Source organism: Hemibagrus wyckioides, linkage group LG29 (genome assembly GCF_019097595.1).
Source record: "Hemibagrus wyckioides isolate EC202008001 linkage group LG29, SWU_Hwy_1.0, whole genome shotgun sequence".
Lineage (NCBI taxonomy): Eukaryota > Metazoa > Chordata > Actinopteri > Siluriformes > Bagridae > Hemibagrus > Hemibagrus wyckioides.
In genome coordinates, this window is record NC_080738.1 from 7,605,760 (window position 1) to 7,627,859 (window position 22,100).

The window sequence follows — 22,100 nt, forward strand, 5'->3', positions numbered from 1 at the left end:
GTGTGTCAGTGTTTCAGGGTGTCAGTGTTTCAGGGTGTCAGTGTTTCAGGGTGTCAGAGTTTCAAGGTATCAGGGTATCAGTATGTCAGTGTTTCAGGGTGTCAGTGTTTCAGGGTATCAGTATGTCAGTGTTTCGGGGTATCAGTGTGTCAGTGTTTCAGGGTGTCAGTGTTTCATGGTGTCAGTGTTTTAGGGTGTCAGTGTTTCAGGGTATCAGTATGTCAGTGTTTAGGGTGTCAGTGTTTCAGGGTATCAGTATGTCAGTGTTTCAAGGGTGTCAGCGTTTCAGGGTATCAGTATGTCAGTGTTTCAGGGTGTCAGTGTTTCAGGGTGTCAGTGTTTCAGGGTGTCAGTATGTCAGTGTTTCAAGGGTGTCAGTGTTTCAGGGTGTCAGTGTTTCAGGGTGTCAGTGTTTCAGGGTATCAGTATGTCAGTGTTTCAAGGGTGTCAGTGTTTCAGGGTGTCAGTGTTTCAGGGTGTCAGTGTTTCAGGGTATCAGTATGTCAGTGTTTAGGGTGTCAGTGTTTCAGGGTGTCAGTGTTTAAGGGTATCAGTATATCAGTGTTTTAAGGGTGTCAGTGTTTCAGGGTATCAGTAAAGTCAGTGTTTCAAGGGTGTCGGTGTTTCAGGGTGTCAGTGTTTCAGGGTATCAGTATATCAGTGTTTTAAGGGTGTCAGTGTTTCAGGGTGTCAGTGTTTCAGGGTGTCAGTGTTTCAGGGTATCAGTATGTCAGTGTTTCAAGGGTGTCAGTGTTTCAGGGTATCAGTATGTCAGTGTTTCAGGGTGTCAGTGTTTCAGGGTATCAGTATGTCAGTGTTTAGGGTGTCAGTGTTTCAGGGTATCAGTATGTCAGTGTTTAGGGTGTCAGTGTTTCAGGGTGTCAGTGTTTCAGGGTGTCAGTGTTTCAGGGTATCAGTATGTCAGTGTTTCAGGGTGTCAGTGTTTCAGGGTGTCAGTGTTTCAGGGTATCAATATGTTAGTGTTTAGGGTGTCAGTGTTTCAGGGTATCAGTATGTCAGTGTTTCAAGGGTGTCAGTGTTTCAGGGTGTCAGTATGTCAGTGTTTAGGGTGTCAGTGTTTTAGAGTCTCAGTGTTTCAGGGTATCAGTATGTCAGTGTTTAGGGTGTCATTGTGTCAGTGTTTCAGGGTGCCAGTGTGTCCATGTGTCCATGTGTCTGTGTGCCAGTGTCACAGTGTTAGTGTATCAATGTTAGTGTGTCAGAGTGGCAGTGTTTCAGTGTCTGTCTCTCTCTCTCTCTCTCTCTGTCTCAGTTTCTGTCTATATGTCACTCTCTGTTAGTTTGTCCTCTGTTTCTGTCTGTTTATTTTTCCGTTTGTGTATCTTTCTTCCTGTCGATCCCTCTGTCTCTCTTTCAATCTTTCTTTCCATTTTCTTCTTTGTCTGTCTGTCTGTCTTTCTACCTTTCTGTCTGTTTCTCTCTCTATCTCTCTCTCTCTTTCTCCCCCTCTGTTTGGTTTTTGCTGCATCACGCCTGTTGTAAAGCATGACGCAGTAATTAGAGATGCTCGAGGCATGTCATTTTCCTCCCACCTATTCTCTGTGCGTAAAAAAGGAAACACCCTGTTTAAAGAATTTAAAAAGCATTTCCTTTCCCTCTCTCTCTCTCTCTCTCTCTCTCTCTCTCCCTCTCTCTCAGCTTCTCTTCTTCTTCTCCACACTGATATTTAATGCGAGTAGAGTATTAGGGTGTGTTGCAGGTATTGTAGGGGAATAAAAGGTCTTTTCTGCAGGGCATTTGTCTTGTTCTTATCAAGGCTTTGTGCACTTTACACAATCTGCTTATCGTGGAATTACTTTTTGCTTCAGGGGGGAACCAAAACAAGAGTCACAAACTTGCTGTACATTTGTTCCATTGCCAGGTTTCTCTAAGAAACTTGTTCTGATTTACAAAGTGAAACAGTTGAAAGAGTTGAGGGTCTCGACTCAGATGTTCGAGCAAAGATTTTTAGACTTTTGGCTCTTTCTTGACTTTTACTTGAGCTGCTGAGCCAATAGTAATGTATACAGCACAGTAATTTGGCTGGAACTCAAATCGCAGCCTTTATATTAATGCCCACGTTTCTATGGTAACAGCTCATGCACAGAGACTTTAATAGCGGATAATACGTTTCCGTGTGGAACGCAAGAGAAGCCGGTGATGGAACAACTCTTTTCCCGTCTGCTGTAAAGAACTTGTTTCTGGAACGTTCTACACCTTAAAAAAAGTATAACTGGTTGCTTGCGATGGTTGTACTGGTTTGTTGGGTATAAGAGGAATAAAGCAGTAGGGCGCTAAAACTTACGGACTGGGAACAGTCCCACTGATTATTTTCCAATAACAGCACACGGTCAAGCGGATTCTGACTTATGCTTGCTGTAGTGTGAAGTCGACAGGAGGCGGTCCTACGACCATAGGAACTACGGTGCGACTGTTGCCATGGTAATAACGTTTCTCGGCGGAGGGTAACATTCTGGAAGTTTCTTAGCATAGTGTCTTTAGACTGATTGAAATGATACAATACTAATAAAGTGGAATTGAATTGTAAATTGCAACACACACACACACACACTTCTCTCAGAAACTTGGACTTTCTGCAGCAGGAAGTAGAAATTGAGCCATCGCAACCTCAAAATAACAGTTTTACCCAGTTCACCCTGACCTTCATAAAGAAAGAGAGAGTGTGTGTGTGTGTGTGTGTGTGTGTAAAGTGTGTGAATATTATTAGTGCATTCATAGAAAAGCATATTTCTGGCTCAGACATTCTGAACTGGTGGTTTTAGTGCTTTCACCTAAACCTGTGTGTGTGTGTGTGTGTGTGTGTGTGTGTGTGTGTGTGTGTGTGTGTGTGTGTGTGTGTGTGTGGAATGCCGTTTTGGCTGTTGTCCAGGTTGAGCGAGGATAGTGTTTCCAGTACAAGTACCTGGAAGCATTCTGGTTTGGTGAGTTTCTGAGCAACACACACACACACACACACACACACACACACAATAGGAATAAGTTGCACCCAACAAAACTGACATGAAACTAAACATTTCCTGGTACTGTATATTTTAGTCACACACACACACAATTCATCCATACACTCATTTATTTATTGAATTCTTACATATCCTTTGTGAAAATTCTAGAACTTCTTTCACTCCGTGCTCGACTGTTCTTCCTCTTCATCCCTCTTTTTTCATTTTTTTCTTAATCAGACGAGAGGAATGTGCAGATTATGTCAGTGAGAGGCAGGTATTGAGACTAGTGCTAATTACCCTCTCTCTCTCTCTCTCTCTCTCTCTCTCTCTCTCTCTCTCTCTCTCTCTCCCTGCCTCCACCCGGTCTCTCTCGTCCTCCCTCTCTCCCTCTCTCTCTCTCTCTCTCTCCCTCTCCCTCCCTCCCTACTTGTCAGAGGAGAGAAGTGCGAGCAGGAGCGTCAGCACAGACGGGGAAGCGAAAGAGTTCAAGAGACAGAAATCAAAACAAAAAAAAAGAAGAAGAAGAAGAAGAGACATACTTTATTAAAACAAAAAAAAACCCTCTCTTGTCTTCGCTGTCATCAGAGCTGGGTTTGTCACACGACTGACTAAAGAAGGGGGATGATGAAAAGGTCTGGATTACGGCGCTGCTGAATGAGACATCGACTTTGACAGCTACTGAACGTTGCAGGTGCGACACTCGCCTTTCTCTTTTTCCCTTAATCTTTTCTGCTCAGGTTCTCTCTCTCCCTTTCTCTCTCTCCTTCTCTCCGTAGCCACCTGCTTTTCTTCCTCATGTTTATTTCTTTGCTGTGCAGATGGTGCCGAGGCCTGGATGACTCTTTTGACCTTATTTATTATGATAGTTACAAAATGACCCTCTCTCTCTCTCTCAACCCCTCTCTCTCTCTCAACCCCTCTCTCTCTCTCTCAGTTTTAAAGTCCCTCTATATTGTGAAAACTGGGTTAAAAGTTTCTCTGTGTGTGTGTGTATTGTGTAACTGCACTCAGGGGGTGTGCTGTAATTTAATGTGTGTGAAAGAGTTGGGTTTCACGCACTCAGAGATGGCTCAATCAAAGGCAAAAAAAAAGAGAAAAAGAAAAAGAAGAAAAACCCCGGACAGAATGAAAGAAGGAGAGATGGAACGTGTCGTGATCGGAGACTGTGTGCGCAGTGTATCAGCATGACCTTGGACCATTTTCTTTTTTCCCCTGTATATGTATATACAATCTCTATACACATGACTTCTCTGAGAGTCTGCGTCATTCGTTTAGGAGGAAGACAAGTCTTGTTTCTTTCTTTCGTTTTTTTACTGGGGGAGGGAAGTGATACTGATTATTTACACAGCGTTCAACATTTTGCACATCCCAGTATCGTGAAATTTTTGACTCTATAATTAGATTAAAATAAAAAGTATAGGATGTCGCCATTGCAGTTATAGAACAGCTCAAATTCTGCATCCTGATTGGTCAGAAAATGTAGATCCCTTTCCCGGTTTCTACCAGCAGGTCCGACGTATATGTGTAAATATGCTTGCTCGAAATCGGCAGCGTTTCCATAGCAACGGCCGACTCACTGCGTTTATGCTAAGTAGCCTTTATTTGTACATTGTACATTACTGCGATTCTTCTCACATAACCTAATAAAAATTGTTTAAAAGTCGATTGTTTGACGTTTTCTCTGGTGTCAGCGCTTTGAGACGTCTCGTCTTGTAACAGTCTGGATTTTTTAAACAAATGAAGCAGCGTAGTGTGTGGGGTAAGAGGAATAAAACCCAAGGGGACGTGCTGCTATTGCAAAATATACTCAACTAACAGAACCACGTCAGGCTGCATCACACCATCTCAGATAAATAACTAATATTTTACTGTGTTGGAGTTGCTGTGTGTGTGTGTGTGTGAGAGAGAGAGAGAGAGAGAGAGAGAGTAAGGTCTTGCTGTTAAGTAAAGGTCAAAGATTATAACCCAGAGGCAGCATCCAGCTGCTTGGCATTGTGGGGGTTGTAGTTTTACAAAACTTATGGAAAGGGAATGAGATGTGTGTTTTGGATGGTTTTTCTCTGAGGGGTGTGTGTGTGTGTGTGTGTGTGTTGTCAGGTGACTGTAGGACTCATTGTGTTTAGTGTAAATAATGCATTGTTAAATTGTGCATGGATGTTTGTTTCATAACAACGCGAGCGAACAGGTTGTGTGTGTGTGTGTGTGTTTGAGAGAGAGAGTGTGTATGAGTGACTGTGGGAGCGTGATCCGATTGGCTGAGACCAAACCTGTTTCTACTGTCTCTGTGTCGATGCTTATCAGTGTTCTCAGAATTCTGCACTTTCAGGTGATTTTCAGGTGTGTGTTGTAGGGTTGTGTAAAAGTCTGTGTGTGTGTGTGTGTGTGTGTGTTTGTGTGTGTGTGTGTGTGTACATTTTCAACAGCCTACTGTAAAAAATTTCTGTCTCCCTTTAATCTGATCGGGCCGCTATTGTGTGACACAAAGGGCATTTTAGATCCAATTTGTTATGCTTTATTGACTGAGTTAACTTCTTGTCACACACACACACACACACAGAATGGGACTGAGAAACACTGAGGTCACTTTTCCGTCTCAGGTCTTTTAGTCATATGATTGGTCATGTGACCTCCCCAGCATGACTTTAACCCTGACAGACATCTGGACGACTCTGTGTGTGTGTGTGTGTGTGTGTGCGTGTGCGTGTGCATTTGTGTGGGAGACAGCAAGACAGAAACAGGATCTCTCCTCTTTCCCTTCTGCTTTTCTTCCCATCACCATCTCACTCTTTCTCTCTTTCACACACACACACACACACACTACATACCTGCACTCTCTCTTCACAATGAATGCTTTCTTCCTCTGGACTGGACTGAAGGTGTGTGTGTGTGTGTGTGTGTGTGAAGTAGGCCCCTCCTCTCTATAGTTTGATTGGTGGTGAGTTATTAGAGCAGGAGCTGATTATGGTTCAATTTTACACACACCTTAAACACACACATTCTCACAAATACACACACACACACACAGAAACACACACACACAGTCTCACAAATACACACACATTTTCACAAGTGGACACACATACACACAGAATCACAAGTACACACACACACACACATTCTCACAAATGCACACACATTCTCACAAATACACACACAAATACAGTCTCACAAATACACACATAGACTCACAAGTACACACAGGCACAAACATATACACAAATACACAGAGATACACAAGTACACACACACATAGCCAACCCCACAACCCCCCCCCCCCACACACACACACAAACACACTCACAAACACACATATACACAACTACACACAGGCACATACATATACACAAATACACAGAGAGAAAAACATACACTCCCCACACACCCACACACACACATACACACACACATACACCTCCACACACACATATACCCCCCCAACACACACACACACACTCACAAACATACACATATACACAACTACACACAGAGACAAACATACACTCCCCACACACACGCACATACACACACACACTCACAAAAACACACAGGCACATACATATACACAAATACACACACATACACCCCCCCCACACACGCACACATGCACACACACAGACACACACACACACACATACACCTCCATACAGACACATCTCATACACCTCCATACACAGGCACATACATATACACAAATACACAGAGAGAGACACACACATACACCCCCCCCACACACACACATACACATACACACAGAGACACCTATACAGCGACACATAGAAACATACACACACACATATGTACACCCACACACACACACACAGACCGAGTGTGTAGTGTGTTTCTTATTGAGTGCTGACTCTGAAGGTCACTTCACTCTTTCACTACTTCTAGGCTTGTATTCGTGTAACATGTTCTACTTCAAGTCTATACCTCAACATCGCTGAAAATTAGGAACAGAGAAGAAAAGCAAATTTCTGTTCTTCTTCACGTGATCTTCAGGAAATTTTTCACGATGCAACTTCCTGTTCAACATGTGCCTTGTGGAATGTTCTAACTCTTTCACAAAGGGGGGAAAGTGTTCAAGTAACCGGGACCAGTTTACACGGAAATGTACATTTTTATCAGAAATTTCTTCCTTAATTTGTGTATCTGAAACACACACGTAGGCTGTTGTCATGGAAACTGTAGCTATGTTAGATGGCTTTTAGCTTAATTTTGCATATAAATTAATATCATAAAGACACATAAAGCACCTCAGTGGTTTGATCTGCTACAGTTGAGATAAAAAAAAAATATTGTAAAGATATTTTAAATGACATAAAATGTAAGTAACATTAATCATTATTAGATAATTATGTACCAAATATTAAAAACATTAAACTTATTTGTTGATATATTTACTAATTTCAAGCTTAAAATAGTTTTATTAATTTTGACCAATAACATACAAACAATTTCAAACTTAAAATATATATTAAATATATTATATCAATACTTATATATATTAAATAGAAAAATATGTCAAATTAAATTGCATAGCTTAAAATGATCATACTCAAGATTTTATTACTAGCTGTCATTTTTTTTTGCTGGTGCATGATAATGTGGTTACATCCTAATGCAAAATTCTATAAATGTTACCAGTTTTACATAGAAGCCGACAGATAACGAGCGTGGCCGCTTGCTCACCACAGTGGTGCAAAGTCATCAGGATTCAGATTAGTGTTGAATTTGCAAAACCACCACGTCCATCTGTTCACACATGCGCAGCATTTTGGTTGTTCGAATCGAACCCTGGTGTGTTTAAGTAGCCAAGTATGAATTTGGCTCGAATTCCAACTACGTGAAAAGAGAATTCGGACTTTATCACTCTCATGAAAGTATTCAAACTTTGTTCACTGAGGTAAAGTTTACACCCCTTTAGTTGATTCCGAATTAAATGTGGATGGAAAGTTTTGCTATTTGATTTCACACTTTGTGACATAGCAAATATGAGCCAGAAAGGAACTCTAGCTGAGGTGTGTGTATAGCAAAAAAACTCACATTTATACTCAGTTTTTTTATTTAATTCAAAATTTACTTTCTATAAAGTCAATATAAAACAGATCCTTTATAGCCCGAAGTTGCTAAATATAGTCATACCCCGCCATACGTCATTAATTGGTTCCAAGAGACGTGACCTAAGTCGGAAAGTGCTGTATATGTTCCCTATAATGACATGAATGAACATATATATTTTCTCATTTCATGAAAAGAATTTTGTTTAGTTTGGGTTTATTAGCCATTTCCATTGTTACTATGCGACAGGGACCGACGTAAGGTTGTGTAAAGCGCCGTAAAGTGGATTTTAATATTTCAATTTAATATTGCGACGTAAAGTCGGAATCGACGTAAAACAGGGACACTGCTGTACTAAATACTAAACAAAGAACATTGAATTGAATTGGATTTTCTATGATCTGGCAACATTTCTTTCAACAAAGAGAAAATGTTACTTTTTTTTCTTCACGTGATCCTTAGGAAAGCCACACATTCTTACTTACTGTTGAACATGTGGTCTGGAAAACGTTCCAAATATTTCAGATTTTTAATGTTTCAATACTCCTTTTTCAGCTGCTTAGTTTTGTTTAGAGCTTTCAATTGGTTTTCGCACCTACCAAATAAACCGTGAATGTCTGAAACGTAAATCTCTCATTCACTGGTCAGAAATATGCTAAAGAAAAAAGCTACATGGTGTGTATGTAGAAATAATCACACACACACAGTGCTCAATAAAGTCAAAAATTAGTACATTCAGTGGTTATTGGCAAAATTTCTGCAGTTCTACAGCTCTGCACTGTCAGAAAAAAGGGTACCGGAGGAATACTTTTGTTCCTAGTGGAACAAAAATATAATGCTACCTTTAAAGGTACACAATAGGTCCTTAGGGTACAATTATGTTCCCAAAACAAGTTATAAAGGTATGACTAGAGGTACAAAATTGTACCCTTCCCACCCCAGTGACGGTCACTTGTACCTTAAAAGGTACAGTTTGGTACCTTTCTTTTTTGAGAGTGTGTCCTTTGGCTCCTTTGGGTCAGTTGATACATTTATACAACTATAAGTAGCTTAAAAATGACATTTTTCGATTATTAAAATAATAAATATACTTTAAATTATGTTTAACTTACGTTTACACCTTTAAATTGTAGTATTCTGGTGTTAGAAAACACGCAGGGTGGTGTGATGGAGCCTGACATTAAGCGAACATCAGAACACCCTTAAGTGTTTTTATTGGTTACCAAAAGTAAGAATTTTATCTTTAGTAACGAATAAAACAAGCTATAAACAGTCATTCCCTTTCTCATGATGTCACACCTCCATCCTCAAGGCTTTACCGCTTTACCTCGGACTGCTACAAAAGTTCTAACACTGTTCTATCCTTCCAAAAAATATCCGAAAGTCCATTCGCTTTCTCACTGCAAGGTCATCAAGTCGCTATAGTGATTGCTTTGGTCTGCATTATAAGGAAGCCTTAGTTTTTGAATGCAACAATGCAAACACACTGATGGAGCAGAGTAGAGCTCTTCAGGTCCCCGTTTCCCTGTACCATCTCTAACACAAGCCTCAGCTCTTCAGAGCAGTCGCTTCATAATAGGTCAAGAGCACTGAAAGGCTTACGCTTCGCCTAAATACCTCGAGCGTTGTTTTCAGATTAGCTACTGCTTTTAATTACCGTTTTATTCTTTTAATAATTAAATAATGAAATAATTATATTAAATGACAGAGTCCTCTCTTTGTCATTTCAAGGTTCAGGCTGTGTTCACCTTGTGTATGTGTGTGTGTGTGTGTGTGTGTTTGTCTTTGAGATGTATCAAAGAAAACAGAAAGAACACCCCGAGCCCCTGGACTGCAACAATATAAAAACACACTGTCTTTTCACATTGCTGAGCTCACACAAACACACACACACACACAGAAATACACAGGAAAAGACATACTCATAATCACAAAAAGACACGCAAACGTATATATTTACAAATACACACACTTTCGCAACAACAGAACACACACATTCACAAGGACACACTGAAAAAGAGACACACAAAATTCAAACATATACACATTCACACACACAATCACACATATACACACATTGTTGCAAGTACACATTCTTTCACAAATGCACACAGAGACAACCCACACATATTAGTACATGAACCACACACACACACACACACACACACACCTACAGTGTAGAGCGTAGTGTGCTTACTCTGCTTATAATTTTGCTTGCTTGAGTGCAGACTTGTCTCAGAAATCCTGACCCAGTCCTTATAATAGGAAATGAGTGTACACACACACACACACACACACACAAACACAAATCATCAGATGACCTTGACTCAACAGGTTGCGGCATCAGTCATTCTTCCAGACTTGCTGTAATCAAGTGACATATGTATGTCTGTGTGTGTGTGTGTGTTTTAAATAGTACATTTACAGCAGACATTTAAGGCTATAGTTCAACCTGATTTTCCAGTTTCCCACTTTAAATAATGCAGGGTCTGACAAAACCTCAGGTGTCTGATGCAGACACACACACACACACACATTATCCTACATCCAGCCCTGTGGTTCATCTTTCTCTGATGATCCACCGATGCTGTTTCTTCATTCATTATAAGGGTGTGTCCTGGTATGACAGCATGCTATAATAAGAATATCTGAAATATTTATGGCAATAACGCTGAGCTATTTCATTACAAATAATGACCTCACACAGAAATTTTCCAGGTGTGGCACATCCCTTTAAATATGAATATACAGTATAAGAACAATCGTACCAGGTGGAAATCGGAGATACATGGAAAGCGATCTGGTTGTGCTAAAAATAGTAGTTCCAGCTACTAGTTTTAACATGTTATCGTTTCTATAGTAACAGACTTGTATAGCCGACTCTCCATACAATCTATGACTAACAATAAACACGTGTTGTTAAAAAAGGCGGGGAGTTTTTGTCAGGAGACGTTTATAGAAGGAGTCTCGGGTGTCAGCGCTTTGTAAAGTTTGAAGAAGTGTTTAGCGTCGCTATAACCTAAGTTAAGTAGCCTTTATTTGTCACATATACATTACTGCACAGTGAAATTCCTTCTTCACTTATCCCATCATTGGGGGTTGGGGTCAGAGCTAGCCATGATACAGCACCCCTGGAGCAGGGTGGGTTGAGGGCCTTGCTCAAGGGCCCAATGGTGGCAGCTTGGCGGTGCTGGGGCTTGAACGCCAATCTCCCGGTGAATGATCCAGAGCCTTAACCACTTGAGCTACCACGATAAGCTATAAGCGGAACTGATTTCTCTCTAGCTAACGTTAGATCGTAACTCTAACCTGTTAGAATGCATGACGTTTCATTTATTAATAAACACTGAAAATGAAAATAAATCCATTATTATAGTATTTTCACATAGCAACACAATCCGTCATTTTCGTCTTTTTGGACAAAACTTTAGGCTAGTTATGAGAGATGGGACAATTCATAACACCACTAATAATTTGCTTTGAGATCACATGATCCAAGTTAAAGCACTTTATTGGTCTGATGTTTTAAAACGGCCATGATTGCGATCTGTCAGGAAGTTCCTCCATTATGGAACAGTAATAAACGTAGCTGTTAAGCTAAACTTCGAGCTATGTGTAGACTGAGTCTAGAACATTTTATTATACTGAATTGTATGTTTCATACCACATGTGTTATAAAGGTTTCATTGATGTAGGTCTTATTATGCATGTTAATACAGTATAAATCATGATATTAATTCAGAAAATTGCATTTTTCTGTTACTGTTGTTTACATTTTTGATATATAACAGGTCGCTGTTATTGTACAGACTTTTCTGATTATGAAAGCTTTTGTAAATATATATCTTGCTTCTGACCATATATAGCATTAAGTGTTAGCAAGAACATCTTGCTTATACCTTCTTCTTCTTATACTGACTACCCTGATGTTGGGTTGCACGGTTATTATTATTATACCATTGAAATTATCTTAGCATTCCACCTCTAAGTAATTCCTATGTTTGCACAGCAGATAAGCCCAATGTGACCGAGGTCCGAGGTGTGAAGTCGCGAAGTACAATTACTTTCCTACGGTACTTGGAGTTTGCTTGAGGTTTTCTTTCACCAAATACTTTTACTGTCTATTCAGTACAGTTACACTCTAAACACTACATCAGTACATGTACACTATAAACACCACATCACTACATTTACACAATAAACACAACACCAGTACATTTACACTCTAAACACCACAACACTACATTTAGACTATAAACACTACCCCAGTACACAGTAGTAGCAGTACACAACTTTGGCATTGACAATTTGCTAGAATTCAGATTTAAAAAACACATCATTCAAAATTGCAGGTGAGAGTTGTGAGCTTGTAATAAATCAAAACCTCAGAAAAGAAAAACAAAATTTAAAAGAAATACAGATTTCATCGGTCAGCTTGTGACAGCAAGGAATTAGTGTCTATAATGACCTCAGAAACTATACTGACCTAATAGTTCCTCATGGGCCATTGATTGCTGTTGTAGAAAGGACATTAATTAGTTACAGTTACATAATTTAACTGTCCAGTGTCACCCAGATGATGATGACGTTCCCTTCTGAGCCTGGTTCCTCTCAAGGTTTCTTCCTCATATCATCTCAGGGAGTTTTTCCTCAGCACTGTCGCCACGGGCTTCTCATTAGGGATAAACTAAAATAAGGATAAAATATTTTAATTATTTAATTGAATAATTTATTTTTATTTCTAGTTATTTAGTTATTTATTAATTTTTCCCCCCTCTCCTTTCTCTGTTTATCTTCTTTGGTAAAGCTGCTTTGAGACAATATCCGTTGTATAAGGCGCTATACAAATAAATTGAATTGAATTAAATTGAAACACAGGCATTACTTTAATGTATTAAATATATTACAGAAAAAAAAGGGAATTTTAATCAACATGGCAACATGACGAAAAAACAACACTGTAACGTACATATCTGCTGCTGCATACACTTTGTGTTTATCAAGAAAAATGATATTTTAGCAAAATTATATATTTATCAATTCCATCAGCATTCAGATAGTTCATATGGTCAGAGGTCTAATCACGCTAGCTATCATTTGAAGCTCTTAGCCTTAGTTAGCCTTAGCTAATGTTTCCCCATGTTTCTTGGTAAAAAAAAAAAAAATGGAGCTAATTTACCATCACTAACTAAAAGCAATGTAGGATTTGAAGTTTTTTGTTGTTGTTGTTGAACATTTGATTACAAGTTGGACATTACAATGTTTACTTGAGTCAACAATTTGAATGCTTTTATTACTTCTGTAAATTAACATGGAGAATAAAAAAATGTTTGTATTTTGTAGAGTATTTTGTTTTTCAACCCGGAATTTCATCCCATTAAATCCTACCTCACTCTTATATATATATATACGATATTCGTTCAATTCTGTGCATACGCAATGTTTCCATAAATGCGATGCTAATGATTATATCGTTTCCAAAAGAAGACTTTGCCCCTCGTCGAGGTTTGTTTACACTTTAGTCCAGCGAACCTTGTTTTATGGCTTACTCATGATACTCCTGGTGGAGTTTTATGATGTTGCCATAGCAATTTGAAGATTAACCCCCAGGATTTTCTCCATTTCAAGGTTCAGCTTGAGAGTTAGATGTTTTCGAGTTGCGTTTTCAGCACTGTGTGTGTGTGTGTTTGCTCGTTTAGTCCTGACCGGACTCTTGGGGTCAACGTGATCAGCCAATGACCTGGATCAGGAACTCAATTTGACCTCCATAATTTCCTGTTAGTGTGTCCTCCCTTTTAACACTCTACTTTCCATATATATTTTTCTAACACCCAAACACACACACACACATGCAATAAGTTACCGTTTAGGTAAAAGTTGAATGTTTAACTGAGCGTGACCATCATCATATGACTTGTGACTCGGCAGAAACCATTTGGCTGTTCAGCCGAACGCACACAAGCTGAATACCAGAACTCACTGGTTGTTTTCTTCTCCTGAACCCTTTTTTTATATCTTATCCCACTGTTGAGATTTTGGTAAGCTGCTTGTTTTTAACGCCTTGAACCCTGTCAAAATGCATTGCTAGAATTTCATCTTCCTGCGACAAGCAAATTATTAGCAACATGCTGGCGCGTGAAGCTACCTGGCGCCACATTGAGGTTGATTATTTTCCACTAACAGCATGTCCTGAGTGAGCGTATTTTAATCCACTCACTCCCTAGCCATTCGGCAGCACATACAAAAAGTGACAAGTTGTACTTTTTATCCGTTTATAGTTACAGTTAATGTTGTAAAAATCTCCACAAAACATAGCAGCCATAAATGTTCCTTCTTTTCCAAGTTAAATGACTTTTTTCCCCCCTCAAGATATCACAAGTACTTACAGCTTCACTGTTACAAAGCACTGAAACTGGAGACTCCATTCCACTTTCGAATACATTTCGTTTTGATACAAACAAATCCGACAGAGATTGTTTACATAAATGGTGTAATAGAAAACATATCAACCTTCATATCGACCAATCAGATCAAAGCATGACCGAACAATGCAGTGTTACACAGTAAACAACTTCAGAGCGATCGTTTTCAGACGATCGTACTCGAGCCGAGCCGAGCACAGAGCGAGGTGTGTTGGCGGAAGGGAAGCCGGAGTGTGTGTTAGGGGTGTGTGAGACTGTTATTAGGGAAACAGTTTGCTAATATTAGAAAAAGCCTCCTGGCTATATTAGTGTACTCATTTCTTGGATAATAAATGGGAGTGTATCTACACATCATGACTGAAGCATGTGAGTGTGACGTGAATTTGTGTCAGATGCGTGTCCAACTAGGAATTCTTTAGATATTTTGTTATTATATGAATGAGTTTACTGTGTGCTAATGAATCGATCTGATCTGATATTATTCTCTTGATGCTTTTAAACAGTGTCTCTTTCTGTTCACGCACATGTGTTTTGGTGTGTGTGTCTGGCTTCACTGAAGTTCAGACTGTGGTTTTTAATAGTTCTGAAAAAAAAATGAAAATGTCTAAGTGCAAAAAGCAGGCAGCAAGTGAACATTTGGTCCTCAAAGTTGATGTGTTAGAAGCAAGAAAAATGGGCAAGTGTAAGGATTTGAGCGAGTTTGATGAAGGGACCACTGGATCAGAGCATCTCCAAAACTGCAGCTCTTGTGGGGTGTTCCCGGTCTGCAGTGGTCAGTATCTATCAAAAGTGGTCCAAGGAAGGAACAGTGGTGAACCAGTGACAGGGTCATGGGTGGTCAAGGCTCATTGATGCACGTGGGTAGAGAAGGCTGACCCGTGTGATCTGATCCAATAGACGAGCTACTGTTGCTCAAATTGCTGAAGAAGATAATGCTGGTTCTGGTAGAAAGGTGAGAGAATACACAGTACAGATGGAGGACCAACACAATATTAGACAGGTGGTCATAATGTTAAGCCTGATGTTTATGGAACCCCAATATAATTCTTTATATAGAATCATTTTAAAGGATTCATTGATTGAAGGAATCATAATTTGATTCAACGCTTTGCTGCTGTTTTGGCCTCAAAATTTAAAATGTCGTGTTTTGAGACGCTTTTCTGCTCGACACGGTCGGGAAAAAGTGATGATTTGAGTTACTATAGCTTTACAGCCCCGGTTTCTGAAATACTTGGGTATAGTGTGGAGCATCTCTATGTATCAGAACTTTCACTGCAATCTCTTTCTCCATCACACACACACACACAAACTCTTTCTCTCTCGTTCTTTTGCTCTCCTGCTTTATCTCTCCTGTCACACCCAAGAACTTTGCTCTCTTCAGAATCCTGGAAGGTAGGAGGGGGCACCTTTTCTTCGCCCCACCCCTGTGCAAGCATTGAGCAAACACTTCACCTCCTACACACACACTCCACTCCAACGATTCACCGGCTGTACCAGTGTGTCCGTGTGTGTGTTGAGAGAGAGAGAGAGAAAGAGAAACAGAGAGTGAACGTTCAGTTGAGGAAGCTAGAGGACAAGAGAGTGTGAGCTTGTGTGTGAGGTGGCAGCACAACACGCACACACACACACACGCACACACACACACACACACACACAGCATTAATTGGACACACAGGCGCACCTGAGGAGGCAGGTACAGTGTCATGGTTCTTTTTTTTCTAGTGGTGTTTGTCTAGTTGTTTTTTATGGGTGGATGCAGTTGACACAACTTCAGGCATTTTCAGTTTGTTGGACGTTTGTGTGTGTGTGTTCTGGTTTTGTAACTACACTGATGTTTGCGTGACCTTGCGTGTCCTTCATGTACACAAAAAAGGTAAAAGAGGTAATTTACTGTTAAGGTTGAGGATTTCTGTGTGTGTGTGTGTGTGTGTGTGTACATACATGTAGGTTGACCATCTTGGTCTTTGGACTCAGCTTTTTCCTCCCATGTTTACTGACAGGGTGGGCCCAGAGCGTGTGTGTGCGTGTGTGTGTGTATGTGTGTTATCAGCCAGACTGCCAGGATATTATTTGATGCATTGTTGTTTTTTTTCCTTCAAGTTCCTTCGAGTCTTTATTTGAAGTAGTCACGTCATTAAATAATCCAATCAAAAACTGACCGCAGAAGCGTTCAGCTGAAAACATTAAACCAGTGTAGTTACACATTTACCAGCAATTCATAATCCTCTAAAAAATTTGGAGAAATTCTGAAGGCACTATTATCAATTTTTGTTTTAATTTTCTCATATCACAGCGATTTGCCAATGATCAGATTTTCGACGAATTATAGTAAACCTTGCACATTTTATCCATTTATAGTTACTTTTAATGTTACAGAACATCCGTGAAGCAACTTAAGTCTGCGTTATCGTTAGCGTTTACATTATCGCTGCGATAAACAGCTCAAAGATTTTCTTGTGTTGGAAAACATAAAAAGTTTCAGCTCCAACAAATCACTGACACTGGAGACTCCTTCCAAATAAATTATTTGTAATATTATAAGTATTTATTGTATGTACATAAATACTTACATACAGAAAACGCCGGCATATTGACCAGTCGTGTGTTAAAACCTAGTTATTTTGTGTGAGGCGTTACTATGGAAACGATATTAGAACAAGTGTTTTGGTCTAAGCCTTTTCAAATCACCGTTATGGAAAATGACCCCTCACCTTCACTGACCAATCAGCAGTTCTGTGGCACAACGCTGAAAGTAAACACCATTTGTTCGATAGATATTTATGACTATAGTAAAAATAATCGTATGTTTATTCATTTGGAACACAATAAGAAATGGTGAAAGCACTTTTTGCGTACAATGCTGGAAAACTTTTTAAAACTTTAACGATCTAAAGTATAAGCAGTGAAAAACTATGTGCTGTTATAATGTAGTTCAGAGCAACGTTGCCAGATAATCTGGGATTCCCTGTGCTTGGGAAATTTTTGTTCACCTCGCGGCCAGAAAACAAGTCTTGAGCTGATAGTTTAGTCATTTATCAACCTTACAGTGTTGTGGCTGAATTCCAGTGAACTGAGGCAGGGTTTAAACTGTGATTTGGACTGGACTTTAGCAAAGCTCCCAGGAAATAAAAACATCTAATAGAGTTAGTCTTGTAGAAAGGACATTAATTAGTTACAGTTACATTATTTACTGTCCAGTGTCACCCAGGTTCCCTTCTGAGCCTGGTTCCTCTCAAGATTTCTACCTCACATCATCACAGGGCCACCATCGCTGCAGGCTTGCTCATTAGGGATAAAATAGGGATAAATTAGTTTAATAATTTAAATTAATTTAATTTAAGAATTCAATAATTTAATTTAATAATTCTCTGTTTCTCTACTTTCATAAAGCTGCTTTCAAGATTCAAGATTCAAAGAACTTTATTAATCCCAGGGGGAAATTCCTTTGCCATGTTACAGTTGCTCTAATGAAAATAAAAATATAAGAGAAAAAGAAAGAAATATAAAATATGAAAATAAAATATAAGAGAAAAAGAAAGAAATATATACACTGTTTTATAAACTGTAAAAAAAAAAAAAAAAAAGAATAAATAAATACAAATTCTGTACAAATACTACACAAATACTGTACATTTGAGACTTGACGCTATACAAAATAAATTGAATTGAATTAATAGTGAACTAGCGCTCAGATGAAGCAGTGGTTTTAAATATGAAAGGCAGAATCAATATGCCAGAATAAACAAAAAACATTCCGTCATTTAAAGGAGTGCCATCCTAGACGTCATAAATATGATAATTGCCTGAATTTGACTGATCCTGAAAAATCAGGAAGGCCTCATAGACACATGGGATGCTTAGATTACTCTCTAAAAGAGTTATGTTGGTATGAATTCTGTTCAATTCTCACATCTGCTTCTAAGCATTTATGGAATCTCCAGTGTCAGCGCTTTAGTTTCTAAGGTGAAGCTTTTTTATAATGTAATCTCACAGGAAGTAACTTGTTTTGCATGTTCCACAACATTCAGTGCAAACAAATCATGTCGGAAGGATAATATTTACGAGCTGAACTCGACAAACACCACCACAAAGTCGTAATTACGAGTTGAGAAACTTCAAAAAGCTCCAAATTTTCGAGTTGGGGACGTGTCATTCAGAGGACATGGTGGAATCTATGGGTGCAACGTCAGCATGATAACTGCAGGCACAAAACACGCTAGCATTGTACAATTACGATATAATATGTAACGATTAAGTTTACAACGGTTTCAGAAATGGAAAAAACCAAAAGAGGTAGAGTTTAATAAAACTTATATTGGTTAATTAAGAGAAGCTGCACCACCATCTTGCTCTGACTTGTTGAACGCAACTGACCACATAGTTACGACTTTCCAACTCGTAAATACGATCTTCACCGGAGGCTTAAAGACACAGAAATGAAAGTATGATGTTTTGTTCCTTAATTATTTTTTTAATTAGTGTAATTATTGGTACATTGCTGTGTTGTGGAGGAATAAACCAGTTCAGGGGGATGTTCAGTTCTTCATGGTTGATAAGGGTAACACTTCTGTGTTGCGCAACATCTCACCAACCTGTCGTTAAATATTTTCCTTTAATAATGTGAGTGTTTTATTCCTTCCATGAAAAGCAGTACTCTGTATAAAGGGTGGACTGCATACGAAAGCTTTTTCGCACGGAGTGAGTAGTGGTCAGTGAAACGGACACACATTAGAAATGTCCCCATTAGAAACAAGTGAAGTTCGCTTTCCCCAAAAAAGTGCGTCACTTTCACTTTGAAGTAGGTGAAGACAGTTTTTTGTCTTTTTCCAGCCAATCAGAGCGCTCCTCTTGGCTTGACCAAGCCTGAGGAATGTGTGTGTGGCAGGTATGTGCTGTGGAGACAGGTGTGTGTGTGTGTGTGTGTTCGTGTGTGTGTGTGTGTGTGTTCGTGTGGGCATGTGTGTGTGTGTTCGAACTTTCACTCACTCTTAATCAGGTTGTATTTTTTTATTTCCTCCTTCCTGATTCGCTAGCTTTGCTCAGCCACAGGTTTCTATTGCTGTTCTTTTATGCTTAGTAGAATAGAATAAATATTTTTTATTGTCATTGTACAGCTCTAGATGATTTATACTGAAAATAAGAACTTTTACTGAAATGTTGAGAGCAGTTAGGAGGATTTCTTTGAACAAGTTTTCATTAAAGAAACCTATTGAGTCTGCTAATAGCATGTACTGTATATGTCACACAAAAAAACAAGGACATCTTATTCAGTCCCTCTAAGTTTATGTTTATAAGTTTATTGTGTTTATGATTGTTGCGGCCAATTTTTTCCTCAAGAAATTTGCAGTGTAACTTGTGGAGGGTTGTTTGCTATTTTATGCAGAAAAGTACTTGAACTTGTACTTGAATTTGCAAGATTCTTCATTTAAACTCTTACCAGTGAAGGCTCACATGTAATGGCTTTCTATGAGAGCTGTACTCGTGTTCGACCAACTGAAGTGACTGAAGAGGGCTTCGGCTCAATGTGTGTTGTCTCAGCCAACGTCTGAGAAATATCTGCGGCCATTTTGAAAAAACTGAAAAAGGGTTTGCTTAATTTGGCAGTTATGTTTGAGATCTAACCTGTCTAAAACCTTGTTCATTAAGTGTGATAGTTCCTAATGCAATGAAACGAACGATGGAGTTTTAGGATAGCTGTGTGTCGTAGCAGTCGATTCAGTTTGAAAACAAATGCTCCTTTATATGTCTATGCTTTCGAATGCTAGATTGCTTTACTTTTAAAAGAGAAATATTTCAGGAAGACATGTTTGCCTCGCAGCCCCAGGGTTCGATTCCCGCCTCCGATTTGTGTGTGTGGACTTTGCATGTTCTCCCAGTGCTTCGGTGGTTTCCTCCAGGTTCTCCGGTTTTCTCCTCAGTCCAAAGACATGCACTTTAAGCTTATTGGCATCTCTAAATTGTATATAGTGTCTGAGTGTGTGTGTGATTGTGTCTCCTGTCCATGTTGTCCACAGTCCTCTGGCATAGACTCCTGGCTTCTAGCAACCCTGTGCAGGATAAGCGATGGATTTCAGAACTATACAGCAGGCTAAGAGCGAAAATACAATTTTCATTGCAAATGATATACTTGCAAACAATTCAAGGGAACAGTAGAATCTTTAAAATATTTATACTATGTCAGACGAATGCACTCGAGCTGTATGAAAGTATGATCAAAGATCAAATATATCGGATCGTCGTCCAATCACGTGCTTCAATTTTTAGACATGAGGAAAATCAGACTTTCTCTGAACACAAATCTGCTTACGTCACGATCCTGAAAATGAAATATTCTGAATAAAAGAAAGAAAAAAATCTTCTGGATCCCACTTGACAATGTAAAAGCCACCACACAGACTTATATTCCAGACATTCACACATCCTCCATCTTCATTTCTCTGCCCCTACTTTCGCTGAGTCACTGCTTCGTTCATTGCATAAGTGAAGTTTCGTAAGCCTTAATGATTCTTTAGCCAAAGTCGTAGTTAATCTACAGGGGAGATAATATGTGACTGAAGATGGAAAGCTTAAAAAGCGCCTAGCATTTCTGTTAACCTTTAGTCAGCGCTTAAGCTAAAGTAACATGAAGAGCTAGGACACCTAGCGAAAGGCTTTCCAATTGAATTTTGTGCCGTTTACAGCTAAGCGCTTTGACAGCCAAGGACAAGCAAAGTGCACGGTGTGTTTTTAAAGCATTTTTGAATATTCATGAGTGACACAGTGGATTAATAATGTTTTAGTCGTCTGGAAAAGTAACTGATTAGGTTAAAATGCAAAAGAGCTGCTTCGCTAGTTAAGTTTAACGAACAGAATGTGTTTCTTCTTCTTTTATTAGTAGTACTATGATTTTTGAACAAACGTTATAATAACGCACTTTTCCGTCAGCGTCCTCGAAAAAAGCCAGTGTTAGCTAGTGTTGCGGTGTGTTAGAATGCAGGAGAGCTAGTTAGCTAGTTCGCTAGTTAAGTTTAACAAACAGATGTTTTTCTTCTTCTTCTTCTTCTTTTATTATTAGTAGTACTATGATTCTTTAACACATAATGAAGCACTTTGTGTCGGTGTCCCTTTACAAAAGCCAGTGTTAGCTAGTGTTGCGCTGTGGCACAGTCTAGCTAGCTAGCATCTTTATTTTCTTACCACAATACTGCATTTATTAAGCCTGAAATTTTTTATATTTGATTTTCTCTCTGGTTGCTCAGTATTTTACTCAAACCTCGTGATTTTCAACCATTTTTGCTAACAAGCTCACACCTTTCTGTGTAGCAAGAAGTTATACTGCGCTATGCTTCAGATACAACATTGACATGAGCTTGTTGTCCATCCATCCATTTTCTATACCGCTTTATTCCTAATTAGGGTCACGGGGATCTGCTGGAGCCTATCCCAGCACACATTGGGCGAAAGGCAGGGGTACACCCTGGACAGGTCAGCAGTGTGAGCTTGTTGTAACAAACAAAAATGAATGAATTCAGAAATGAATTCAAAAATTTTGTCTATTTATAGTAGCTTTTCATTTCTTTTCTGGTTCAGGCAACTAATATTTAAATCCACTACTGATTTGTTCATTACTGCGGAGAAAAAATAACAATGGAAGCTTATTGTTGCGAAACTAATGGCG

The 22,100-nt window shown here is 39.2% G+C and overlaps 1 protein-coding gene across 5 annotated transcripts in view; it reads left to right on the forward strand.

Annotated features, from left to right (window-relative positions):
- Positions 1-3,381: 3,381 nt before the first annotated feature.
- rbm47 (RNA binding motif protein 47) overlaps positions 3,382-22,100 on the forward strand; it is a 36,814-nt gene continuing 18,095 nt past the window's right edge. For 3 of the 5 annotated variants that reach the window (XM_058384487.1, XM_058384492.1, XM_058384493.1), the window contains exon 1: positions 3,382-3,654. The gene's annotated coding sequence lies outside the window, so the exon portion shown is untranslated. Of the gene's footprint in view, positions 3,655-15,910; positions 16,137-22,100 lie in introns of those variants that run through there. The other 2 variants (XM_058384488.1, XM_058384490.1) reach the window with 2 other exon arrangements.